Here is a 24199-nt window from a genome sequence, read left to right as displayed (position 1 = left end):
GTTTTACAATTGATAATAGTTTTATGTTCATTATTATTAAGTTTTCATTTCCAGATTTTCATTAATTGGTTTAATAGTCCAGTGACATTACCACTATATTACTGTCTCTCTGATCATCAGCCTTCTCCTCATAACTGAAGAATATTCTTTTACAGCTACTTTGCAAACTCCTGTTGGCCTACATTCCAACCTAGCTTCGGAGTGTAAGTAAATACTAGCTATCTTAAACGTGGTTCTCTCATTTAGGCCGTTGAAATAGTTTGTAAATAACTGAGGCAACAAGCACTGGTCCCTGAGGCATATAGCAGATACACTCCACCATACCTAAAATGACTCTCTGATTTCATTCTCAGCCTGTATACTGTATTGTCCTCAATTCAATGAGCTCTAATGAGATTCCTTGAGGGTTAGCCACAGATACGGTTTGTGATTTTCTATATGTTAGTCCAAATAACATATACCACAAATACTTGGGTTCTTGTTGAGACAGGTGTCTTAAATTTTATTCACAACATTACCAATTTACACAACTTTGATTTATACAAATATTCTGTGATCTGTGTTACTGATCTTGTTGTCTGTTACATGCATAATTGACTGACTACAATGACTCCATTATACCAAGGGAGGGGTGAAGACAGTCATACCAGAACATTACATGCTGTGATGACATGTAATTGTTTTTAAAGTATCGGCCTGTCTGGCCATTCTATGCCCCCTCCCACCCCAATTTTTCTATTTAAAGAATGGGAACCCCTTTCTAATAACATTTGCAAGGTTTAGATTTGTTTTTTATATTTCAGATAACACATGGATAGACCTACAGCATAACTATGTCTAATCTCAAGACAGTTATCATGACTTGGCAGTGTAACTTCATCAAGCAGTATGCTGTCTTGTGTCATGGATGTATGTGTATCATCTGTTGTAAATGTGATGGTTGTTTTCTGGCATGATATTTTCAGTATCTAATTTGTCATCCTGTGTAATGGGTGACTGATGATTTGTAGTTCAAATACATCAACATTTTTTTGCAAAAAGTGACATTTATCATTATGATGTCATATGATCTAGGTTGGATACAATGACATAAGATCGTTCCATGAACATATCTGTCACATAAAAATCTCAAACCCATATGTTTTGGTCCTGGTTCGAATTGGGATAACTGTTTGTATTGATCATACTTTTAAGCTATTTTTTCCCCTTCCTTACAACAATGTGTTGTGCACCTTGTTTCGGTGATGAGAATGTGGGAGGGGAGGACAGTGTCAATTTGTCTTCCAAACAAAAGAGCTGCTGGTGAGGGCAAATCGTTGTCTTTAAAAATAGAACATAGATTTGACATAGCTATCTGAAAATCTTGGGCAAGTTCCTTTACAACTAATAATCATAGACTTTACCATATGAGCAGTGTGTTCTGTGAGACCACTTGACTTAGAATAGTGAGGAGAACAGGACACATGGTAAACATCCCATTTTTTGCACATTTCTTGGTGGGGTGCACTGTGTACAATGGACCATTAGATAGCCTTTGCAAATAATACTAAGGATGTATAATATTAAGGAGAGAGTCCGTAAGAGATTCTACAAGTACATTAAAAGCAAGAGAGCAACTAGAGAGAGTAAGGCCACTTAAAGATCAAAGAGGTCATCTTTATGTTGAATCTCAGGAGATGGGAGAGATATGAAGTGGATATTTCACATCAGTTTTTACTGTGGAGAAAGAAATGGAGTCTAGAGAACTCAAGGAAATAAATACTGATGTTTTGAAATCATTTCACATTACAGAAGAGGAAATGCTGGAGGTCTTAGAAAATATGAAGGTGGATAAATCTCTGGGATCTGTATCCCAGGATGTTGTGGAAAGTTAGGGAGGAAATTACAGGACATCTTGCAGAAATATTTGTATCATCTATAACTAGAGGTAAGGTGCTGGATGACTGGAGAGTGGCTAATCTTGTGCTATTATTTAAAAAGAGATGTAAGGAGAAACCTGGGAACTACAGACCTGTGAATCTGAATTTGGTGTTAGGTAAGTTGTTGGGAAGTGATTCTGAAAGATAGAATTTATATGCATTTGGAGAGGCAAAGAATGATTAGGGATAGTCAGCATGGTTTTGTAAAAGGGAAATTGTGTTTCATAAACTTGAATAGAGAATAGAGAAACCTATGGGTTCAGGGGTGTAATTCTTTGAAGTTTTGGTCACATATAGATAGGGTGCTTATGAAGGCATTTAGTATGCTTGCCTTCATTGTTCAGACCTTTGAGTATAGGAGTTGGCATGTTACTTTGGGGTTGGACAAGATGTTGATGAGGCCTTTTCTGGAGTACTGTGTCCCGTTCTGGTCACCCTGTTATATGAAGGATATTATTAAGCTGGAGAAGTTTCAGAAGACATTTACCAGGATGTTGTTGAGAATGGAGGGTTTCAGTTATAAGCAGAGGCTGGAGAGGCAGGGATTTTTTGACTGGATTGCAGAAGGTTGAGGGGTGTCCTTATAGAGGTTTATAAAATCATGAGTGGTATAGGTAAGGTCAATGGCAGTTATCTTTTCCATAGGATGGGGGATTTCAAGAGTACGGACATATTGTTGAGAGGAGAAAGCTTTTAAAAAGACGAGGAGCATTTGTTTTTACACAGAGTGTTCATAGATTCCCTACAGTGTGGAAACAGGCCATTTGGCCCAACAAGTCCATACTGACCCTCCAATGAGTAACCCACCCAGACCCATTCCCCTACCCTATTACTCTGCATTTACTCCTGACTAATGTACCTAACCTACGCATCCCATTATGGGCAATTTAGCATGGCCAATCCACCTAATGCACACCAATGCACATCTTTGGATTGTGGGTGGAAACCAGAGCACCTGGAGGAAACCCACGCAGAGAAGGGGAGAATGCACAAACTCCACACAGTTCATGTGTGGAATGACTTCCAGAGGAAGTGGTGGATGTGTGTAGAGTTACAACATTTAAAAGATATTTGAATAAGTACATGATTAAGAAAGGTTTGGTGGGATATGAACCAGGTGCAGGCAGGTGGGATTAGTTTAGTCTGGGATTATGGTCAGCATGTTGGCCTGAGAGGTCTGTTTCCGTGCTGTACGATTCTATGACTGTATGACACACTTTGTTGAGGAACACTGAACATACTGAGTGTGTTCAAACTGTTGTGCTGGTGGTATATTGATTTAAAATGGGATTTAGTAAAAGTAGTCAAGTCTTTGAACATGGAAAATATTATTTGTACCATGGCTCAGAATGATTCCGATGTGAAGGAGAAGTTCTCTCATCTGTTGAGGTTGATATAATTGACTTCTTATTCTTCCTAACCTTTCAGCGTGTAAAGAGAGAAGAAACTTGACTGTCTGTCATTTTTTTCTCAGTTACTTCCTAATTCATTCAGTAAAGATTGATTCTTTAAGTACCTAAAGTGCTGACAGAATGATAATGAATTGCCTGTCCATGGCTAGATCTATGCTGTTCAAATTTCTTTTATGTAGCTTTATGCTCTCTTGGATTTAGCTTTATGTGCTCTAAAAAGCTAGTATAGAAGACTATATAATAGTGTAATGTTTTTCTGTTTATTGTTTGCTGACTTCTCTCTATTTCATTATCTTTTATTGCCCCTTTAAATGTTACAGGCTTATGCTGATAGGTGGCATTCATGCAAAATAAGAAGCAGTGATGATGTCACTTGTGCTATTTTCTCATTTTCATACTGTATCAGAAAAGAAATGGCTGAATCGACCAATGTTTGGACACAGTTAAGGCCTGTTTAATGTAAAAAGCATTTTCTTTAGTTTATATTTCGGTACTTTGATTCAGGATCACTGTCTTAGATTGGAACTGTCTTTCAGCACTTTGGAATTATCACTTTTAAATTGGAGCTGCTTTGCGTCTCTCACAAGACGCTTTATTTAATTGAAAAAAATATGAGAGAGGTAGAGAGCGCAGTGTACTTCAGCATGGGTTTGTAGTCTTTATTTTTGGTTGTAGTTTTAACTTCAGCTTTGAATTTAGACTTTTCTCAGCTGCCATGCTGCTGTCACCTTTTCAGCATTTAACATCTACCGCAAACTAACTAACTAACTAACTTTCAAGGCAATGTTTTAGTGCCCACTTACTGGTGCCACATAGCAGATTGTGATTTTCTTCGTGGTAATTTGCTTGACATACATGACAAAGTCAAGTTCTTGAAGTTTATGAACAAGTGTAAATGCTTGGGTAGCTAAATATCACAGACTTGCATACACAGTCTTGGTTCTCACTGTACATTACACAGAATTGACTGATTACACTGACTCCATTACACAGAAAGAACAAGTGAAAGCAAGACGGGTACACTTATACGATCACATCACATATTGTGAAGTCATGTAAAGGCTTATATGGTCTAGCATCTATGCCATAGATTCCCATTTCAATGTAACTCCCAACTGGAATTAAAATGAGAATTACCATTAGTGACACTATCTTGGGACAGATGGGAGTTGACTTGAACTCTCTGTCTCAGTACGTTCTCAGTCAATGGAGGGAAAACTTTTCCAATTATCTTTAGGTAAATTGTGATTCAATCTGAAACATTTTTTCACTATTTTCCATGACTTTAGCAGACTTGTTTTAAATATAACGTAAGGCCAGGAAGGAAATAACTTAAAGAATGGTCATGTGTAGGAGGCCAGGATGGAACCTGTTTGAAGGACGAGAGTATACATTAAAATATTGTTTATAATAATTGTGCTAAATCAAAGCTGCAAGCTCTTCATTGTGCCTTGATTGCAAAAATGTGTTTTCCTGATGGATGTGAATTTGTGTGGGTTTTGACATAGATCAACAAGGTCACAGAGAGCACTACACTATTTATCAAGGTGTTCTGTTACCATGTGATTCCGTCACAATGGCATTGTGTGGCAAAGTGAATGGCATGAAATCAATGAAATTCTGAGCATAAATCAAACAATTCCAGGCGTGAGACACACAAGGTCAATGTAATGGTTCGTGACGAGCTAAATAAAGCATTGCTAGTTAGTCCCAACAGTTGATTTACTATAGTCTGGACTAATAGTACACAGAATGTGAATTTGAATCTTACTGTAGAAGTTTAAGAATTTGAACTGAGGTTTTTTTAAAAATTCAAAATAAAATACTAATAAAGCTGCTGGACTGTCATTGAAAAATCCAACTAGTTCACCATGCCCTTTAAGGAAGGAAATGTTTGGGTCTTTTTTCAGATGGTCTGTCTGACTCCTGACACACAGACCTAGGGTCTGTTTTAGGTCCCATGTTGCCAAAAGCAAGTTAGAGTTTATACCATACAGGTTTTGACTAGGTTTTCAGTTCTTCAGATGCCTATGCAATGGGCAAAGAGAATTCTGAAAGTTGATGATAATTGGCAAAATGTTTTTTTTAAACTTCTTAAAATATACCTTTAAAATATATAAAATATAGCAAAGCTGTGTGGTGTTACCAGCTCAAGGCACTGTCCTCTCCTTTATTGGTCACCACCTCCGTTCCCGAATCTATTGACGGCAATTCATCTCCACTTTACTAACCATACATTCAGGTAGCTCATTAGATTTATGAGCATGAGCTGGAGGTTAACAGGTCTCAGGCCTATTAATTAGAATTAGTGGAAATGTAGGATTATCCCTTGAACCCGTTCCTTGTGTTCTTTCGGCACAATTACATTCTAACTTTTGTTTTGTGAAGATTAGGCATTAAAGGGAATCAAATCTGCAGTGAATTGAAGGGAAAATTTGGGAAATATCATTTGGCAGTTCAGTGTCAATTTGCAGTTTGATTCTTATTGAGGCTATATTTATATGATAATGCAAAGTGAACACTAACACTGATGCACAATTGTGGAAATGCATACTTACACTTTCTTATCAATGTCAACATTGTCAATTAGTTGAAACATCCACCCTATGTCCCACTGGCACACTGTATCTAGAGTAGGTACTGCAGCAATGCACCAAGGGTATTTTACTAGTGTCCTGAGAATGGAAAAGATTCTTTGTACTGAGAGTTGGTGAATGGAAATGTTTTAAGAATTAATTTCTATGTAAAGTCTAGCTTTTGTTTAATTTATCAATTAACTGAAGATTATGTTCTCAACTAAGACAAGTCCTCTTATCAGAAGGATGTTGCGAAACTTGAAAGGGTTCAGAAAGGATTTACAAGGATGTTGCCTTGGCTGGAGGATTTCATTTGCAGGGAGAAGCTAAGTAGGCTGGGATTATTTTCCCCAGAGCGTTGGAGGCTGAGGGGTGACCTTATAGAGGTTTATACAATTATGAGGGGCATCGATAGGCTAAATAAACAAGGTCTTTTCCCTGGGGTGGGGGAGTCCAGAACTGGAGGGAATAGGTTTAGGGTGAGAGGGAAAAATTTAAAAGGGACCTTTTTCATGCAGAGGGTGGTACGTATATGGAATGAGCTGCCAGAGGAAGTGGTGGAGGCTAGTATGATTGCAACATTTAGAAGGCATCTAGATGGGTATATGAATAGGAAGGTTTTGGAAGGATATGGGTTGGGTGCTGGCAGGTGGAACTAGATTGGGTTGGGATATCTAATTAGCATGGACAAGTTGACTGAAGGGTCTGTTTCAGTGCTGTACATCTCTACGACTCTATGACTCTATCTGTAAAATGATAGAATGATTCATAAACAGTGCTATAAAGCAACACATCCTCAGCAATAACGTGCTTATAAGTGGTTAGGTTTAGGTTCAGATTTGGCTACTGATCCCATTCGAGCCTTGGTCAGAGCACAGACAAAAGAGCTGAACTCTACGGATGAGGTAGAGTCACTGCCCTTAAAAATCAAAGCCACATTTGACTGAGTCTAGCACTCATGCACATTCTCCAAAAACACACTCATCCACACATAAACTCACTCACACATACACACAAGCACACTTATCCCTACAGTCACTCACTGGCACACTCTCAAGCATATACGTTCATACCCACATCCCACATATGCCTATTTACCTACACACACTCACAATCTTACACACACACTCATCTCTGCTCAATTTCTGATACACACATCCACCCTTGTACTCATACACATCACTCATATGTTGTGCCCACATACACACTCAATTGTTCAAAGTAGGTTACAGTGAGTTGACAGCTTCTTTCACATTCTCAACTAATTTTATTTCCAAGTTTGTTTCTATAAGTTAAGTACACATCTGTACATAAAGCCTAACCTGACACAGATTGAATGTGTAATTGAGGCACATTTTACTTTCTATGATCAAATTAAATGGAATCTTATCTTTAGAAATATATTCTGACCTAGGAAATCTCATGCAGAGGATTGTACCCAACAAAACACAAAATAGCAGATTTTTTGCAGAAATGTGCCTCAATAGAAATTAAACGGGAGATTTAGGAAAGCAGACTGAATTTCCTCTGTGCTTTGCAGAGCAGAAATACATGCTTCGTAGTTCGATTTGCTTGGCACTAATGTAATAAGATTAGTGTGCAGCATTGGGTACAATCTTACACATCACAACTGGCCTTAGGACAAGTATCCAAGCAAATCGTCTCCAAATAAATCAACCCTATCCACGTTGCTTAGCAATTCACCCACCTACTTATTACAGCATCCTCCTCTCTTCATCTCATTCATTTCTTTCAGTCCTGTTACTTCACTTAATTAAATTCCTTTCTTCCCACACATCCTCCTGAATGGTTCCTATTTTTCTACCCTTCATTTTTTTATATAAACTCAGGCTAATAGATATTTACGGCATAGAAGGAGGTCATCCACTCTACTGTGTCTACACTGGTCAGCAAGTGTCTGTCTACATTAATCCCGTTTTCCAGTTCTTGGCCATAGCCTATGGTCCAAGAGGTGGACAACCGAAGTGACTACCTAAATACTGTTTAAATGTAATGAGAGTTTCTGATTCAATCACACTTTCAGGCAGCAAACTCCCATCAACCTCTGAGTGAAATCATTTTTCTTCAAACCTTCTCTCAGCTTTCTACCTCTTAATTCTGTGCTGCATGGTTATTGACCCACCACTAATGAAAAAAAGTGCCTCCCTATCCAACCTGCCTCCGCCCCTTCATAATCTTATCCACCTCTATCAGGTCAACTCTCAACCTTCATTGCACCAAGAAAACCAACTCAGCCTATCAGTCTTCCCTCAGAACACAGACCCTCCAGCCCAGGCAGCATCCTGGTAAATCTCCTCTGCACCATCTCAAATGCAATTGCATCCTTCCTATATTATGGTGACCAGAACTGCCTAAGCTGTGGCCTAACTAACATTGTATAGAGGTCCAGCTTACTTTCTGTGCTGTTGAATTTTATGCTTCAGCTAATAAAGATAAGTATCATGTTCCACTCCAATGTGTTATGGTCTTATGGTCTACTGCTCCTGTGTCTTAATGCCTTTTGGCACACAGAGGACTGCCAGAGTGAGAGGCAGAGGAAGAAAAGCTTAGCAAGGGCTCATTGGTGGCATTGTGCAACATCATTATAAATAAACACTCACCTTTCTAAGCATATGCTCATTTGTACTGTTAAAATATCTGCCACAGTACAATTTTCACTGTTGGATCTGGTTAAATTGAAGCCATGTGAGAAGTGAGCAGCCTCTTCAGCTAGCCTGAGAATGAAAAATGTTGTAATGACCAAACATTGCTCTCCTCTTACATTATAATCTCATACAGTCCGATTTTTTAAAACTGTGACATTGACGACAGCAGTCAAAGCATTGCACTTCAATGTGGCAAGATGGAGGCTAACACAATGTGTAGGGATTATGTACCTTGCACAGGTCGTTCCTCACTTCTGTTCACCTTGTGAGTGAGAGTTGGATGACGGACAAGCAATCAGTAAGCCTGCCACCAGGTAACTGCTCTGACTTATATGTTGGGTTTTCAACCATTTAGTTTCTTAAGGAAGGAGAGAAGAATTGAAGTAATGCATTAATAAAGTGAGATGAGGGTTTTAATGAGATATTATTGCATGAAAATAAGGTAATCTCCTCTCAGTGGTGAGATTCTGAAGTTGCCATTTAAGATTTAAGGTGAAAATAGCAAACATTTTTCTTGATGTCTAGATTCAGAATTTTTCAGTCTTTCCCTATTAACCCAATGTTCTTGTCATCACTTATGCCACAGGCAGAAAAATTCAATCCATTCTTTCAGAAGTGTGGCACTACTGCAATGGCTTGTACTTTCTTTCTCAGTAGTGAGGAAACAGTGCTGTTCAGTTTATGTGCATTTGCCCAGAGTCTTGTCAACAGAGATTTCCAATGATTAGGCAACTGATCAGCACAGTAGCCTCTACATGGGAATCTGTGGCATCTGTAATCAGGCCAAGCATATTGCAAATCATCAACTTGATCCTCACAGCGACTGACAGACTACAAACCAGAGTTCCTATAAACTAGGAAACATAAATCATATTTAAACCATTCTTTTGGTTGTAAACTAAAGATTAGGATATAGGTATAGGATTAATAGAGAGATAAAAAGGAAAAACAGAAAACTACACAAAAACATTTAACTAAAAAATTTCAGCATTAATTTTATTTTTGGAGGATGAGATGCTATAAATGCTACATTATTTTTTCAGAACCGTACAGTTGTTCAGTATAATAGTCTCTTATTAAGCCGTTAAAAACTCATTTACTCCTGAATGACCTTGTCCAATTTTTTTTTATTTGTCTTTACAGCAGAGCTGTTAGTTAAGCATTACATATTCAGGCCATTACAGTGACTTCACTGCTGAGTTATCATTAAGGACCACAACGATGGGCCTTGCGGAGGAGCAGGGCACCTCTGACTGACATTTCAGGATTTCTGAATTCAACTGTGCTTGTGTGGTTCCTATAAGCTCGTATTAGATTAACCTGCAAGACTCATGAGTGTTGATAGCCTCATCACTCTTGTTTCAGCAAACTCTTGGCCAATCTGTCACTCACCTCTGTGCCAGGTTCAGTGTGATGCAGCGGCCAGAATATCTTCAATTCATGACTACAGAGATTAAATCAATCAGGAAAAGAAATAGCTTAGTTGTCTTAATTCAATCATTAGAATATCAGATAGAGTCATACAGTTGTGAAAACATTGCAAGTTACTGTCTCTGGCACTTAATGTGGATAAAAGGGCAAAGGTCGCTTTTAAAACTTTGAATTTTGCATTGTGTTCTTACTCAGGAAAAAAATAAAATGTAACTCCCCTTCTGGTTTACACCTGGATTCAGTTTTGTGTCATGCCAGACATTTTATGAACTTTCAAAGAATGCTTTTAAGCCAGCGCTTCACCAGAGACTCTCATTGATGATGTTACCTAGTATGATGACAAAATGTTTGAAAACAAATCTTCCAGCTCAGTGAGCTAACTTACATACTTAATGTTTTTAAAAGTTTGACAGAAGCTGGTAAAATGGCTGCAGTAAATCAGCTGAACTTTGGTATTTGAGACAAATAGGTATTGGCTTGAGTCTTAGTACAGTCAGTTCTGCTTTAATGTAGTTCTTGTGCAATCCCGTCTTATGAAAACAAAATCATGTAATAGCACCACCATTTAAACTAATGGGGCTGGAATCGCATTATAACCAATACATGCCTTAAAACTTCACACTTTAGAAACAGTGAGCTCAATTTGTCAATCGTGTTAGAGTGAATTCGTGTGAATGAAACACACATTATAGGAGAACAACCTGTATTAAGTAAATGTGAACTTTCACAGCCATCCAGGGAATTTGTACTTTTGATTGTTTTAGGTTGGGCCAAAAGGAAAGAATGTGGAGATTTCTAAACTGCCTTTCTCCAAGTTTGAGACTGTGTAAATAGAAAGATTGAAACTCAGTTTATGGAATAGTAAAGGCAATGGTCACTCTTAATTCCCATTCTATTATGAAGGTATTTCCCATTCAACTGGACTGGATGGATCCACGTGAAGAAGTGTTAACCCACAACACATGATGTGGAATCAACTTGAACACTTGTAAAAAGACTATAAGTTTGTGAAAAGCCACAACGAACTCAGCCATGTTTCCTTTGTCCTTAAAGATTTACCTAAGAGATAAGAAGTCATCAAAATTCTCAGTTCAGCCAGTCTGTGAACGAGACTCAGAATTCAGCTGCATGGTGTCAAGCATCTGGATGTGTTCCAGCTCCAAAGATCAGTGGAGAACCAAAGGCTTAAGAATTGAATTATAAGAAATTTCATAGCCTATCATGAACCCTTCACTTTATAAGACCCTCACTTCAATTTTAAATCACTTAAAAGTCTCAAGAAACCATCAGTTGGCCTATGGGGAGATCAGTAATCATAAGCCAAAGACCAAGTTAACTGTAACCTGTAAAACTGCATTATGTTTACCTATAGCTAGTCATTGGGTGTGTGATTGTATGAGTGAAAATTAACGTGTACAACGTTGTATTTAATTTGATGTAAGTGTGTGAGAATAAATAATATTTTAAACTCTCAGAAGTTTGCCAATGAATCACTCTCCAATTGTACGAAGAAAACACACCTGTCTCCGTATAAGACCCAATGATGATGGAACGATAGAAACATTCATCGTTTCTGTGACATGTGCAACTAGAAGACTCCTCTGACATTTCAAAATTATCATGAGCTCTGTTCCATTATCATGCCATACTTTGTTCTAGTTTATGAATGTTAATTCGCACTTGTGATGCACATTTCTGAATTTATTATACTATCTGTACTTAAAAGAAACGAAAGATAGAGTTTCACGCCAAGTGTTTTTATAACCATGTGGAAGCTTATTTACCAGAAACACAGTCAGAAAAAATCTCAGGTGTCAGGAATCATTGAAGTGTAAGCTCAGAAACAAGTGGTAGCATGAAATGGGGTGGGTGCGTGACAAATCAGAAACCTATTTATAAAGGAGAGATTCCTGATGTTATGAAATCTAAGAAGTTTTCCACTGGTGCTAATCCCTTTACTATTCCTTTGAGGTGATTGTATCCAGTTTATTTAGTGTTCCCAGTGAGGGTGCTTTATTCAGGAGGAGCACAGGACAGAGAGCGGCTTTCACATTGTTACCTCTGTCCTTCAACTCATACTCCCATACTCCCTGTTCAGACCCATGCCAAATTGATTATTCCCAAGTATCCCCATTTATTGGGCACCATATGGCCTCCCGAGATGCCAGGCAGGCATATTAAGAGACTGATTTGCACAATAAGAGCTCAAAAATGCAATGTGATAAAACAAGGTAATAGCTTACATGATATTGGTAGGCAACTACTATGGTGAATTCCCTTACGGTCATTCAAAATATTTCCATGGAATTTTTACACCTACCTGAGAGGTTAGAAAACACCTTGTTTAATGTCTTAGCCAGAAGCTAGTACCTTCAGCATGGCTGCATTTTCTTGTGTTGCACTGTATATCAGCCTGAATAACTACTAACACAGAACTTTCTGACTCAGAGCTGCAGTCCATGTATAATTGGCAACTGCAACAATAAACATAGGTTCCTCTGTTTTAATTTTCATCGCAAAATACAGCTCAGCATATCTGAGACAATGAGTCTCATACATGTTTCATGTAAAAACAATTTATCTGGACACTTTCTGTGTTCCAATCATTTCCCATTGATTGTCTTTTTTTATAACACTGAAAATAAAACATGAACAAAACTGGCATGTTGGATTGGCACTAAAAGAGGCTGTAAACCTAATTAATTAAAGTCTTGTTGCTCCATTAATCTCAGGAAACTATAATTGACAGATGATTTCCACTCAGATATCCAGAAGCAAGGTTTCCTGCAGTAATTATTGATAGACTTGTTATCGGGAAGAACTTAGAATGACCCCGATAATTCTGCAGTTAGAGAATACCAAATTAATTTCCAGACCACTGCCTCCAGTGGGGAGAAGGGTATTGGTGCAGCCTTTGTTCCTCTGGCCTCTTCCTGTGCAACTTGCACAGTGTTCTATGAGGATTAGGGGCCATGTAGAGTATGCCTTGTGCTGGAAAGCTTTGAATCGATACTATGCTGTCGTCACACATTCCATTTGGCTGATGTTATGACAGGATATGAAATTTAAACCATACACATCCAGTCATTGCCTTTGTAGAACACTCGGTAGTACAAGCATTTACAGATGGATCCTGTGTTAGCATCCCTTAAAGGGCCAGGCACACAAATTACAGGTAAGGGCATTTTTAAAAAGTTTTTCGTTTGTAAGGTTATTTGAAAATACCTGTGCAGTGTGTTTGGACAACTTCCTCAATTTTACATTCTCAGTGGCATCATACCTATCTACATAACAGCTGCAACTGTTGTAAGGGCAGTACAGTAGCAACACTGTCTCTACGAATGTAACATCACAATGAGATGGCTGCGTTGAGGACAAGCTGTACCTTTTGCCCTCAAGCAACATGGTGCCAGATGTCTCCATGTTCCTTGACAATAACAAGAGGCAATCTGCAAAGCAGGCCAGCTGATGCATATAATGTTTTCCTGTCTGCTGCCCCATTTGAGGTTTTCATGTGAGTCCTCTGCAACAGAACTACTATGGCGTCACCCCAAAGGGAGCTAGGTAAATGAGCCATCCTTTCCTCGTGGCCCATCTGCAGATTATATGCATCTGGATGAATGATCGTGTCTCCCAGCCTCTTAGGTATTTGAAGTGTCAGAGCAAATAACAATGTACCTTCACAACGTCTTGCTTCTCTCTCTTGCTCTCTCTTCCTTCAGGGTCTGGTGTGTTTGGGCACGTGGCAGTTTATGGGTATCTGGAAGTGGGAATTCCAAGGGGTGAGGGAAGAGGAATAAGGAGGAAATCAAGAAATGCTTTTATCATGCTGTCTGCAGTTAGCATGCCACATAGTAGGATGAAGTTGAGTTGGGAGGCAAAAGGATATAAGGCAGGAATATGCAATCATCCTCAATGGTCTCACTGACACTGGATTCCAAGGATTGCCATCATCACCCATCCATGATGTGAGAAACCATCTCCTCTCTATGACACGAGCATCCTTATCCTTCACTAGTTTTAATCAGTTGCCTTTTATTGCATGCCACTTTGATTTGATAGGTGGAAGGTCAGTGACTGTATGTACCACGGGTGATGAACCTGCTACAGCAGAATAGTTATAGGTGTGTGGAAACCATGAGAAGTGAGGATCAGGCCAGTGACAATGTTGGTGTGTGAGGGTGCAGTGGAGTGTCTGGATGCTGGATGTGAGTCCTGAGAACCAGGGACTCCATGCTCGGCAACCTGTTCTGTATTCATTAACATATTATGACCACATATTAACACCCCAAACTTGGAGTTATATTCATGGGCACAATCTTGTCAGCCAAAAACAGGAAACATGCACGCTCATAAAGCAGACTACATATAGGAGGCGTGTACCTGGTAGGCCCTTTACAGATTGACCAGTTCACCATGGTCACAAGGTGCCTGAGGTGTTGGACTTGTAGCATCGCTGGGCTCCTCGGGTATAAGGGCTCACTGTCTGCATACATGTGGTGCTCAGAGCTCCATGGCATTATCTAACCAGATTCTGAACAGAGAGGATATCATACCCTCAATGTTCAGGACCATCTCTTGGATGACAAGAGGTAGCTGATAATCCCAGTGTGAAACCCTCAGACAGATACAAAATCCTCAGTTTATCTCTATGATGCAGTTAGAAATTAGAAGTGGAGAAATGTCTGCCCGGACAAGGAGAAAGAGGAATCTGATGGGGATGCTGAGGGAATCATAGCTGATGATGGGGTAGCTGAAGGACTCAGGGTAGTATTGAGAGGAGGCAAGAGAACATGACAGCAGCTCGAACTGAAGGCAAATGATTTTGTAGTAACATATGTGTGTACTCAGAACTCTAAGCCAATGATGGTGCAGAGACATTCTTGCTGTCAAAGGAATGTTTGGTTCATAACTTTATAATGTTAAGTTATTTTGTTCAGCAAAAAATGTTAATTAATTTGTTTCCTTTGCACCATTAACCTTCAGTTCAGTTTTCTCAGTAGAACAACACTAGGGATTACTTATATCAATCAAAACTTTGTTTATAAACGCATATCCATCTATCGCTGAGATATAAATGTCTTTCTCTGCTGATTGATTCCCAAAATCCAAATATCTAGCTTAGGTTCCAGAGGTTAAGCTCCTCCCAGAGGATAGAGGTGTCTGAGAGCCTTAGCCCCTCTTTGTACTGTGCATTTGATGTAAGGTTCTAGGGTGATCATCATCACTCAAGATAGTCTGCAAGGAAAGCATGAATAGTCAGAAGTCATAACAGATTGGAGGGGACCACAGAACAGTCGTACAAATTGCTGAACAATTGTGACAAGTGTAATGTCATACAGAAAGTTGATGCTGTGACTTCAATGTTTTTTAATCCTACTTTTCCTCCTGCTATATCGCGGAGCCATCTCGGTTGTTGCAACTGAGCTTATGGAAGCCTGTCAATTGTGCTGTCACTTTGCCTCAGATGACCGTGATGGGCGTTCTCTGGTGGCCTGTGGCCTGGATAACTCTAACCTGCTGGGAATCTTGGTGCTAGTGTAACCTCCTTGGGCCTGACCTGATGGAGGTATTTAGGTCCCGGGTGGAGAAGCGATGGTGTGGAAGGGTTTCTTCGGAGTGAACTGAGATTATAATTCCTGAGTGCTTGGCTGTCATTCCTTCTCCCTGTTAGTGCAAATGGCACCTCCTTCCCCCCCTTGAGGGGAGAGGTTAGAGACTCTTGACTCTCCTGGCTTGAGCCAGTGAATAAAAGCATCAAACCCATCCCCATGAGTAATGGAGTAAAAGGCTCTATACTTATCTGGCAGATGCTGATCATTATACTGGATCCACAATGGCTGCTAACTCTACCATGAGATAGCTATATTCTTCAGTGCCAGAGCCATGACATCAGTACAAACTTGGGCAAATTCCTGTCCACTTCCTTCCAGGAGAAAGTGAGGATTGCAGATGCTGGAGATTAGAGTCGGATTAGAGTGAGGATTAGAGTGGAAAAGCACAGCAGATCAGGCAGCATCCGGGAGCAGGAGAGTCAATGTTTTGAGCATGAGTTGTTCATCCACTTTGCTCCAGTCCAGTATCATTATCTCTGATACCTCTTCCAGATGTTCCCTGTTTGCTGATGGATCTCAGTTAGATCATGAATGACTGAGTCCAGAGACTCAACATCTGCACTGAGCTGAATAGGAGCCTGTTCTCCAGTAGATTTCTGAGTCTCAGAGACCTCAGCCATGATCTCTCCTTCAGCTGCAGACCCATGCCAGTGCAGTGCTCATCATAATGTGACCCCAAGCCTACACTAGATACATCATCCTCTGAGGTAAGTGTCAACTGTGTTGTTGTAGGGTGAGGAGGAAAGGTTCCTTTCATGTTCTTCCTCAGAGTTATGTTGTAAGGTGTTGGTAGATTTGGGCCTGTGGGATGCTGGAGACTTTTCTTTTGAGGCTGGCTTATGAGTAAGAACTGGAGATTGCAAAGAAATGCATAAAAGATTGTTAGTGCTGGGAGCTACCACCCTGTCCCAAGGTTTTATTCAGATGTTGCTGCTTGATGTGGAGCCAGAGCAACTATTTGGAGATTTTCTCACTGAGTGGCTGTACATTTTCAAATCAGCCCTACAGCACAGACATATTCCCTTTTTCGTTGTCAACTTAGCAGCTGGCTTCTCAAAGAGGGTGAGGAGCCTCAGGTATGTACATGTTCGTGCACGTTAGCATGTTCTTCTCTTGCAGGAGAGAAGTATTAAATTGAATAGCATGGGTATATGAGGATTAGACCTGTGTTAATTGATACAGATGGAGCTGTGATTGTCCATGCACATTTCTAATAAGAAGTATGTGGCATGGACAAAGTTAAGAGTTAAATGTCTCTGATTGAAAGGTGTTTCAAAATGGTAAAAGAGCAATAGTTAATGCAAATTGATCCATCATTATATGACGTGTGTTTCTGAGATAGCTGTGAGGTGATCATCCCGAAGCTGTGTCATGTGGTGGAAGTCTTTGGTGAAAAGCTATCAGATGTGCACTTTCTCCTAATTGTGATAGGAAGTCGGTGAGCTGCTGATATATGAGCTATTGAGTGCTGTAGCTCCTTTTATGTCTTGAGTGACCTCTGCCAGATAAGTGCGAGCCATTGCTCTATAGTGCAGACGTTGATAGCACTTGAGGTGTCTGATGGGGATCCTCGGCACCCAATTTTGTGAGTGATAGTCCTGCGTATTGGCAAGTTTATAATGTTAATGCTCAAAGGGACATGGAGCATTGAGTAGACAGTGGTGGAGCATGTCTCTTCTCTTCTTCAGAAGAACCTCTAGGGAAGCAACACTGAACCATGGCACTGCTTTGTGCCTGAGATAATCCCTGATGAAGTATAGCTCTCAGTTTATTCCTTGTAACTGTAGATTAAAGAAGAGAGATCTAATCTGTTATTTAATGATGCTAAATGGGCCTCAAGAAATGATCTATCTCTCTCCAAAGATGAGGAGTCAGTTGAGAGTGTTATCATCCCCCAAATAACCTTTATAAAAAGTTTCACACAGATTATAATATTCATGACATTGTTAGGTCCCAGGAATAACTCAACTATGTATCACCCCACCAAGTTGGTTTCATGAGTTAATCATACAAAAGACTCTGTCAGACAATGCGAATTCTAAATTAAAGAATCAGACATGCAATTCATAATTTAGTGAGGTAATAGGTCACAGTATTAAATGTTTCAAGAAAAGAGAGAAGCGGTAATGTTAATTCTAGTAGTAAATCCAGCTTTTAAGTTCAGATATTGTTACAGTAAAATAGTTTATGAAGGATACACATCAATTCTGAAAGGGCTTTTCCCTTCATGCCTTTTCAAACTGGTGGCTTACCACCATCTCAAGGGTAGTTAGGGATGGGCAATGCCAGCGATGACCACATTCCTTAAAATGTTTTTTAAAATAGCAATTACACCTCAAAAATATTTCATCAAAGGCACCATATAAATACTTACATAATAATGAAGCACAATATATCCTTAGCTCAGATCAGGAATCTTCTCTCTTTCATGTGGCCATAGATGGGAGATTCATATGGAGAATGTCCTTCAGCTTTTTCGTTGTCAGCCAGTTGCTTCCAGCAAATATCTAATAGACAGAAAATGCTTCTGGTCTAAGTAATGCAATTGTGAATATACTTTATCTTGCTCTTGATTACCTGCACTGCATGCTTAAATCATCATCTTCGAACTACAAAAGGTCAAACTGCAGCACTTCATTATCTGGACTGGTGCTCTTGCCGTCTTTAGTTCTCACTGTTTTTCTCTTGAAGGTCATGCTGGATGCCAACATCCTCCTGTATAATATCATGCAGCTATTTTTCAAAGGAGACCGTGAACAACAGGAGTTTTAAACAGAGGCCTGATCTTGTCCCCAATTCATTACTAAACACGAAGGAGAGAGAACTAGCAGAGTCAGCCCCACTGGGCATGATTGGTATGAAGGTCAGAGAAAATAGGATCGAGAGCAGTTGGGTCATTATCAAGGAGGTACTTCTAACCTCAGCTAAGATCAATCAGCAAATGCTAAACTGGAACTGAACCTGAGACTATTATTGTTTGGACTTCTACAGTTTCAGTCTAGGCAATACAATTATAGAGTCTTCAGAATACCTTTTTAGTGCTTTTCATAATGAGAGCTCAATTCATTAGAACAATATAAACATGTATTGTGACTAGTGGTTATGGTCACTATTTCATTATGTGCATTCTCCAGGGTTTCCATTGACCTTCTGCTGAAATTATGGTTGAACATTATTCAAATCTCATTCCAACACTGATCTTTCCTGATTTACAATTTCAAAAATCTCATGCAATTAAAAATGGCTGTTAAATTTCCCCTCCTCTGCTAAGTGTAAGTAGTACCTCAATATCCTTTTGTAATTATAGTTTAAGTCATCCTTGACTGAAAAAGTTATGCTGTTCCTTCCTTGAAATGGGCTGTGAAAAACTAATTGGTCCCTCGCTGTTTAATTTTGCATTAACATGTTTAAAATAAATAGAACAAAAGTTTGGATAAACTAATGAAAAGATGGAAGTCAGGTAGACATGTTCTTGCACTAATATCCCATTGCATTGTTTCAGGGTCATTGTTTAAGGGATTCCAATAATATAACAATAAATAATAAAGGGAAAAGCAAGTAGATTTGACACTATTGCTTTGCATCCTATGTAGCAACATTCCCATTTCCATATCTCCATATGATCTTCATTTTTCAGACTGACTGAACTTTATATTCCAAGTGTAACTGAACAGTTATTGAATCGTTGACTCTTAAAGGTGCATTTCTGAAGACTCTCAGTCACAAGGGTGTATTAGAAAGCTCACTTTTTTTTTGCTGTCCATCTCAATTTGATTATATCTTACAATTTGTCATGATCCCTGCTGAAGTTATGTCTAGACAAATCAGATCCCAGAAGAAAAACTGGCTTGATAATTTTTTTTTATTCAACAGGATAGTTTTTCACTGGAACACAAGCATGCAATAAAACAGAAGTTCATTTCACAAAACAAATGAAGATAAAATAGAGCTAACCAAATTACTTACTTGAAAATGTCTGAAATAAATGTTAAAATACAATCCCATCTATCCCAACATCATCACTTTACCAGAGGCAAACACCAGAGATAATTTCTATCTTTATCATATCTATTGGTCTGAATTAATTGTTTCTTCCAATGTTTAGTCCTGAGAGTTTGATAACCTCTTTCTTAATTATGCACACGGCTGAGTTTAGATTTACTCATCTTTGAATATGCCCTTCAGGGTTCTAAGCTTTCAACTAAAACTGTAATACTGATATAAACTATTTTCTCAATTAACTTCTTTGACTAGGAGAATTTGTTTAATAACTTCAGCCAGGACTTCTGCAAAACAAAGCCAAAATGCTTTCTAAACTATTGACTTTTTTCATAATCAAAAAAAATCCTGATTTTTCTAACTGAAAGCAACATCATGCCCTTCAAGATTACTTTGTCCACTTGTAAACTTCTCTCAATATGAACAAATTCCCATTATTATCCAAGAAGTCTTACTCATGCTAGTTTAAAAAAAGGCTCCAGAAGTACTGACAAATGTTGACATGAATCCTCCTCATACACACAGGCCAAAACCCAATGTGACTATTTCAAATTCCAAACTCTGAAATAAATTATATTTTTAAAATATATGACAGCCTTTGGCTGTCTTAAGTTCAGTATGTCCATAAATGATCTAGGGTGATGGTCAGTGGTTATGACAGTTGATAGTATCCTGCACCACTGGAACGGGGCAGCATCATATATGGTATTTGTAGCAGCTTTTCCATTTCCATAATTGGTTTGTTAAGCCATCAAGCCGAGGAAGGATGTGGTTGTTTTAGAGGCAATTCAGAAAAGATTCACTAGATTGATTCCAGAGATGAGGGGTTTGTTGTGTCTTAACAAATGCAGCAGATGGTCTCATCTAATCTCGGCAAAGTTCTAAGGCAGCATTCCCATCATCACTTGGAGATTGAAGGATACGAGCCAACACTATGCTGACAGTAACATTTAACTTGCAACCATTATTTGCATTTGATTTTAAAATTATAAAAATGCCTCAGCACATGTGCAAGAAACACACGTCTAAAATATTGGATGGTATGAGACTTGCCAATATCTTATTACATCATTTGGATGGATGAGTGCTTAGGCTCAACTGTCAAATGTTGCTGTGATTTCTTTAGTGTTCAATCAGTTAAAGTAATGTTCAGCGGATGAGGACTGCACAAGATGCTGAAGTATATTAACATGTCAATGTGAAGATGTTGAAGACATCTAATTAGCTGCTATTCAGGAGAAACAGTGAAGCTTTGCCCAATAAATAACAACATGCTATTCTAATTATGGGTTGATTATATTTAAAGGAAAAAGTTCACAATATGGAGAAGGGTTCAATGTGACTTTCAAATAAATTGAACATGCGGATGATGGAAGAATCTTCCTAACTCCCTCCAAGAAGAGGAACTTGGATTTGATATTTTTCCCCCCAAAAGGGTGAACAGTAATAGACTAATAACCTGTTTCCCTGTTTGGTTTGATAATAGCTGATCTGTATCTTAATACACTTTGGATTTGCAGCTCTTATTTTCATTATCTAGCAAAAATCAATCGATCTAGTTTTGAAATTTTCAGTTAGCCCCAGAACCTTTTTAGGATGAGAGTCCCACATTTCCACCAATCTTTGTGTGAACAAGAGCGTCCTGACCATCCTTGAATGGCCTAACGTGAATTTCAAGGTTTATTAAAGATATTGATAGAGCAAAGTTAATAAGGTTCATATTGAGGGTAAGGTCTATTGCAATGTTTTCTGGCCTGAGCTTCAACAGATTGCAAAAATAAATTTGAATACAAGGGGACACACTGCAACTGAAGAATATATTGGATGTGATATTAAATGTGTTTAGTATCAGGCTGTAAATACTTAACACATTCCATCATGAGTCCTTCTTTTATTATTGGAACAGAGGTGTCAATACATTTGAAATGAATAGGCTTCCATCCTGAAACATGAAAAACCAAATAACTGCAGATGGTGGAAATCAGAAACAAAAATAGAAATTGATGAAAACAAAATATCTACAGCATCTGTGGAAAGAAAACAGTGTTAATGTTTTGGGTTCAGTGACTCTTCAGAAACTAATTGTAGTTAACAAAAGGTTGGTGTATGGGTGGGGGAAAGGGAAGAGTAAATAATAGGTGGAGATGGAACCCAGAGAGAGAGAGTGAGAGAACAATTGTTGGGCAGACAAAGGAGTGGGTAATGGTCAGCCTGGGAGAATCAAGAGCAGCTGATGGAGACCATGAGTGGCTGACAAGGGGTTGTTGTGGTAGCAGCCCTGTTATGTATGGGTTGTGACAAGGACATGGGAGAAAGTGCTCAGGTCCTAAAAGGATTGAACTCAATATTGAATCCTGAAGGCTACAAGGTACCTCTGTGATGTACAATGCTCCTCAGAAAGATGCTCTCTCCACATTCTGAAATCCATGCTCAGTGCGATGCATTGCCATATGCACACTCTCAACTTTTCTCTCCATCAGCACTGCTTACGCTGGCTCAGAGCTGCCCTGCATCCCCAGTTTCACTTTATCTTCTGGCTCATTCAATGTTCTAACAACAAACCTTTTCCTTTTCCTTTCAGGCATTAAGGAATGCAAGATGCAACAACTTAGAGATGCCCCACAGCCTTTCGAAACCCTCATCCCTTCCTCTTCTCTCTGACTCCATTCTGTCTCCTAACCCACTTCCTGCTGTGTATTTACTGTCCCTTCTGACCTTCCACTCATTGATGCTGAATGTTTTGTACCCCAAAAAGGTCTTAAAGTAATCCCTCAGTGCCCCATTTCAATGAATTTTGGGCATGACGTGACGTTACACTCTTCTTCATCACCTTCACCTCTGTGTCCATTTCTTTGGACAAGAGTCCTGTCCCCGTCCCTTCACCCTCCTCCAATACTCTCCCTCACCTGACCCCTCCCTTTGGCCTTTTACCTGCACTCAAACTGTTCATCGAGAACAGTCAACATGGCATCGCTCACCTCAACTCTCTGCCTCCCTTTGCCATTCCAACCTATCTTTCTCTGAATTGATGCATTCCATGCTCTCAGATCCAACTTTGTTATTAAGCCTGCCAAGAAGGGTGGTGTTGTTGTAGTCTGGCACATTGACCTCTACATTGCAGAGGCTGAGTCCAAGCTCTCAGCTACCTTCTCCTATCTCCCCCTGAACTATCACCCACCTTGCCCTGAGCACTTTTGTGTCAGTTTTGGTGGTAGAAATATGACCCTGCTTTCAATCATGCTGTCATACTGAGATTTTGCTTTTCTTATCAGAGGATAAGGAATTTCCTGGGACAGTATGGGGAGATGGGTTTAGGGTTGGGGTCATGTGTAATGTAATCTGATTCTCTTGCTTCAAGTTTTAAAAGCATTTAAAGAGCTTGGAAAATTCTGGCCCAGGATGGTAGCAGAGTAGGGCTCCTGTGCTGGAGCTCATCCACTCCGACTGCTTTATTTCTCTTTTCTCCCGCTCTCTGTTTTCTTTGTTATTTATTGACTTAACTTGTCTTGAGCCTGGATGGCATCAGGAGCATCAATGACCAACGGTGCAGGCACCTACTTATTTTCTGAAGCAAGCACAGGACCTGGAATCAGCGGCTGCTACATTGGCAGAGGCAACGTTGGCGAGGTAGGCTCAGTAGCAAAAGATGACCCCTCAAGATCGGTGACTTTGATGTTGGTTGGGTCTGGCACTGGCAGCAGTGAAGTGGTGGCAGAGGCGTCGTTGACTGTGGTGAGCTGCCTCAGGACTGATGGACTCTCTTTCAGTTATGTTTACTTTTTCCTTATTGTTAAATTATTCAAAATGACACCCTTTTGTGGCAGCAAATGAAACCTTTTATTTTTATCATATCTTACTGTTAAATACACGTGACAATAAAATCAAAATCAAATCAAAATTCTTGACGAAATTTTCTCTTGCTTTTGTTTCGAAGTATCTACTTTCTCTGAGAGACCTGGGCAAATGCATACATTTCTGTTCAACAATGAGGTATTTTAATTAATCAAAATATACAGTGTTTCGCTGACATTTCATCCTCTGTGACTAAGCATTGTGCTGATTTGTCTGTGCACCTGAAGATTTGTACTTCCTGGCCCTTGGTGATGTGTTAGTTGGTCTAATTCTCACAGACTTCAACCATGGCAAACTGCATGAAATTAAATTCTGCTTCAAAGCCTTTTGACAGTCCAGACCTAGTCCACACTATCACCCACACCCCCCACCACGGGAATACTTATAACCTCTTGAACTTTTTCCCTGTTGTCTGATGTGCATTTCTCTGGAAATGTTCCTTTTGCAGGATCTATTGTTTTTCAGTGTTGAAGGTGCTGTTCACTCTCAATATTTTCTGGACTGTCCCAACTGTCCACACTTTATTGCTCAGGTATCCCTGTTCATTATTTATTGCATAATTCTGTTTGGAGCGACATCTCATACAACCTCATATCAATGACTTTGATTTCTACATTTTTGACATTTTGGTGAACTTTCAAGAATTCAACTTTCAACTTAAGGCCTACACTTCTAACTGTGTCAGAAAAATCCTCAATGTTTCCTCATAGTACGAATTGAATTTGAGAT

At 39.3% G+C, this 24199-nt stretch overlaps 1 protein-coding gene across 1 annotated transcript in view; it reads left to right on the top strand.

Moving 5' to 3' along the window:
- Positions 1–13107: 13107 nt before the first annotated feature.
- Positions 13108–24199, top strand: part of LOC122560400 (complement C1q tumor necrosis factor-related protein 1-like) — a 50607-nt gene continuing 39515 nt past the window's right edge. Inside the window, exon 1 of the mRNA XM_043711033.1 lies at positions 13108–13179. The gene's annotated coding sequence lies outside the window, so the exon portion shown is untranslated. The remainder of the gene's footprint in view (positions 13180–24199) is intronic.

The sequence above is a fragment of the Chiloscyllium plagiosum genome, chromosome 21 (assembly GCF_004010195.1).
Source record: "Chiloscyllium plagiosum isolate BGI_BamShark_2017 chromosome 21, ASM401019v2, whole genome shotgun sequence".
NCBI classification, from domain to species: domain Eukaryota; kingdom Metazoa; phylum Chordata; class Chondrichthyes; order Orectolobiformes; family Hemiscylliidae; genus Chiloscyllium; species Chiloscyllium plagiosum.
Note: the sequence above shows the minus strand (reverse complement) of the source record. Positions and strands in the feature narration are given on the sequence as shown.